Genomic DNA, 4,352 nt, shown 5'->3' with positions numbered 1-4,352 from the left:
CCTCCGGGAGGGGAGAGAAGGAGGAGAGGGTGTGCGGCGAGCTGCGGCCGCGCGCCCCGCTGCCGTTTCTCATCGCCCTAGCCCTCAGAGCCTCTCCCTCACCTCGCCCCGGTACCCAGAGTGCCAGGCCCGCCGCAGGGCACGTCTGTCCCGGATACTGTGGGCCCTGGACCAGGGCGGCTCCCATTCCCCTCCGGCTGCGCCCACCCGCGGGACTCACTCTCTTACCCATCTTCCTCTGCCCTCCATCCCCAGCATCTGGCCTCAGCTTCTTCCTGGTGTGCTGCTCTCTACCCAGCCTTTATCAGCAAGATGTCCACTGCCTGCCCTGCCCTTTCTCCTCTGGTCCAGACCCTACCTCTGCCCCTTCCCAGTGCAAAGGCCTAGGAGGAGGGGAAGGGAAGAGTAGCAGGTGGCTATTTGAATGAGGGGGGTGGCATTCAAGGGGGAGTCCATCCCTACATCATTCTCAAATGATGGGTTTGAAGGGATCACAAGTGTGCACACATAACACAGGAAGACACACAGTCTCAAGCTCACATACTTATGTACCACATATGCCCACACCATCCTCATGCACTCATATAGACCTGCACGTCCTACATATGTGTGTGCACCTCCACACTCAAGCACACACGCACACTCATTGCACATGTGATCATAACAAACACGCACGCTCACCTACACATTCACACAGGCATGTGTGCATGTAGTCACCACACAAGCCCCATGTGCATAGTCGCTTGCACAAATGCACACACACATTCACACACACACACACACACAGACTTACACACAAACACACAGATGTATCCTCAGCAGAATACCTTTACTAGGCCAGATGTTTCCATTAGCTTATGACTATGGTTTCTTATTGGAATGCCTGGTGCACAGTACTAGTAAGTGCTCAATAAAGGTCTGTAGAAGAGAATAAATGGAAAAGCGGTTGGATGGACTCACATCCAAGTACACATCCGTGTGCTGTGCTATCATCCCACACTCGCCATGTCCCGGAAGCCTTGACAGGTCCAAATCAGGGAATGTGCCAGGGAATGTGCCAGCCGTCTTCCCACCACCACCTTGATGCTCGCCATGGCCTGTCCCCACCCTTTCCTGGTTCCCAGATATGAAGACCCAGTAGCACATGCGGGGGGGGCCTGTCTACAAAGTCCATCCCAGCCCCCTGATCTTGAACATGTGTGTTTGTGTATGGGTGTGTGTGTGTGTGTGTGTGTGTGTACCTCAGTTTTGACTTTGAAAAAAAAATAGTGCTAATCTCCCATTGTTACCGGAAGGAGAGATCAGTGCCCTTGTGAAGAGGACATGCTGGCAGTTGGTCGGGGATTTCCTAGATCAGCTGGAGGTCATTCATTCATTCATTCATGCGGGGAAATTTTTGCCCCGTGAATTTCTTTCCTGGGCAACCAACTAAGTCCGGGGGCAGACCCAGGAAGGACAGGTAGACATCATTGTGCATGAACATGGATGAGCCACCACCTGGCTGGCTGGCAGAAGAGGCCAGGAAGCCAGCTCATCTTCAGAAATCCGTGAGGAGTCCCTCCTCTGGGACAAGGACCTACCTCTGAGCTGTTTCCTTTTCCCTTGGCTTTTATGGCCCATCCTTCCCTTTCAGCTGAATTCATGGAAGGCAGGAAGGGGCAACATTAGTACTAACAGCAGCAGTGCGCTGCTTACTACCAAGGGTATACATGGTGTGGCATTAATTTAAATCCTCCTGTTATTAATTTATGATCCCAGTTATTATTATTGCCAAGGTTATCCATCTCGACACAATTTAATATGACCCACAGAACCATGGCTGAGCCTGGGTTATTAATAATTTCCATGGTCATGATCATTTAAGCCTTACTCGAACAATTACAAGGAGCAATTGTTACTATTATTAGCAGTGTTTCTATGAGTAAGCCCACACACACGACCACGATGAAATGCTGAGTGCTGGTGGGGAGAGTGGCTCTGCAGAGTACATGGAGGAAAGAGCACTGAACTGAGAGTCAGACCAACCTGGCTATAAAAGCCTACACAGCTCACCCCACCTGCATGGCTTACTCCTGGGTGGTTGTAGGCAGGTTAAGCCATCTCTCTCTGCCTCCGTTTCCTCATCTATAAAACGGGAATTTTAAAAAAGATCCTATCATGAATGGGCATGGTGACTAACAAATGAGGTAACAGTGCTCATCACAAAGAGAGACTCCATCCCCTTTTGCTCACTCAACGCATATTTATGGAGCACGCAATATAGGGCGTACACTGTTCTAGGCACTGGGGACTCAGAGGTGAACAATAGCAGCTGCTCTCGAGGAGCTGATGTTCTAGTGTGTTTAGGTATTTGATGTGAAGGATTATTTTAGGATGTGACACCTCGGCTTGACCATTCTGTAGATAGCACAGCTGTGATCAGGATGTTCCTTTGCTGGGACCACCACCATGACCACAACCACCATCACAGCCACCTATACCAAAACCAGCACCACCATGACCACCGTCATCATGACACCAGCATCAATACCAGTAACACCGCAGCTACGCTGCCATCACTCCCACTCCCACCATCCTCCCCATCGCTACCATGGCTGCCACACCATCGGCACCACCATCCCCATCATCATCACAGCTGCCAGGGTCATGGCCACCACCACCACCTGCCTTCCTTCATCTGCACCATCACAAGCAGCAGGGATTCCTGCTCCTAATAGATCCGTTCCTTTTCCTTGGAGCAATATCAGAGGCCCTATGGAGCCACTGCCTGCCTGATCTTCATTCCCTAAGAGTCATGACTCCGGGCCTCAAACATGAGTGTCCTTCAAACATTTCTCCCCAGCCCGGCCAGTGTGGCTCAGTAGTGGAGCATCAACCCATGAACTGGGAGGTCATGGTTCCATTCCAGTCAGGGCACATGCCTGCGTTGCAGGCTCTATCCCCAGTAGGGGGCGTGCAGGAGGCAGCCAATCGATTCTCTCTCATCATTGATCTCCCTCACCCATCCTCTCTCTGAAATCAATTAAAAATATATTTTTTTAACAAAAAATTTTTAAAAAAAAATTTCTCCCTGACCCAGCCCCCTTGCCCCTAATCCTTAGCACTTGCAGCCGCCACTGTAGGATGGGCATGGGAGTGGGCTTGGGAGCTGACCAGCAAGTGGGATCAGACAGGCAGCGTCAAGGAGGCAGCCGTTTTCATGGGAGGGCCCCCCAGAACCATCTCCCATGACAGAGTTGCACATATAGAGGGCCCCGACCCCCACCCCCACCCCCAACACATACGCCAAGGTTTCCTGAACCTGATAGTGACCCTAAGGGGAAAGGGTGGAGGAAATCATTGCAGTTCTACTTGGAGCTGGGAATGGGAGTGGTGAGTCGCATTGCATTGTCAGGAGTTGAAATGGCTTTGCCACTCCCCTGTTCATCTCCCCGCCCCTCTGTCACACACTCCCAGGAAGGCAAGCTCCTGACACACACTCCCTGTCCTCCCATCTCATTGGGACCCCTCACTGCCGGCCTTCCGCAGAGCATGGCTCACACCTGCCTTGCCCATCCCTAGGGAACCAGCCTGCAGCCCAACCCACTTCCCAGCAGAAATGAAAACGCGCATTTATTGAGACGTCCTATGGGCTGGGAGAGTCACACAATTAGCTCCTTTAATCCCCACTTCCATGAAGGAGGTGCCGGGATCACCATTTTACAGATGAAAAGACTGAGGCTTGAAGAAGTGAAGCCAGTTGCCCAAGAACCCCCAGAAGGAAGCAGTGGTACCATAACTGGCCACTGTATCGCACGAGGCCCTCCACAGACACATTTTTTCAGCGTTAACCCCCATGTCTGTTCACTCCTCCTCTCCATTCCAGCCACCCCCCCCCCAGCCTTCACCCCAATGAGTTGGGGAGATAGAACCTGCATGTCAGAGGGGCAGCACTCTGCCCTTCGATGTCACCCCCAGGTGCCCCTCCGGACATGCACTGCAGAATCTGTTCTTGGGGGGGCCTAGCACAGATGGGCAGAGGCAAGCCAGGGGGTGATCTCTGCCTTTTGATCAAAGGTGTGATTTCCAAGCTCTGTTAGCGAGTGCTCACTTTTCCTGCTTTGGGAGAATCACTTCCCCTACCACCAGTTTCAATGTCCAACCAGAGAAAGGGTGAAGGGAGATGAACAAGGAGACAACGATTTCCGAAGGGGAGGAAGGGGAGGGGAGGGGCTGGGCCTCCCCAGCTGCATCCCATCTGCCCTGGGCAGGCGGCCAGGCAAGGTAAGTGAAACCTGCTGCCCCCCATTAGGAGCTGGCTCGGTGGCTTTGAAGCGTGATGCAGTGATTACATCGGAGCTGACCTTCTGGGC

General features: G+C 52.6%; 1 pseudogene across 1 annotated transcript in view; it reads left to right on the top strand.

The window, feature by feature from the left end:
• Positions 1-2,448: 2,448 nt before the first annotated feature.
• Positions 2,449-4,352, top strand: part of LOC102244525 — a 59,938-nt pseudogene continuing 58,034 nt past the window's right edge. Inside the window, exon 1 of the transcript XR_001362486.1 lies at positions 2,449-2,643. The product of XR_001362486.1 is annotated as a CKLF-like MARVEL transmembrane domain-containing protein 7 pseudogene (transcript). The remainder of the gene's footprint in view (positions 2,644-4,352) is intronic.

The sequence above is a fragment of the Myotis brandtii genome, unplaced genomic scaffold (genome assembly GCF_000412655.1).
Source record: "Myotis brandtii unplaced genomic scaffold, ASM41265v1 scaffold265, whole genome shotgun sequence".
NCBI classification, from domain to species: Eukaryota; Metazoa; Chordata; class Mammalia; order Chiroptera; family Vespertilionidae; genus Myotis; species Myotis brandtii.
This window is presented reverse-complemented; position numbering and strand designations above follow the sequence as displayed.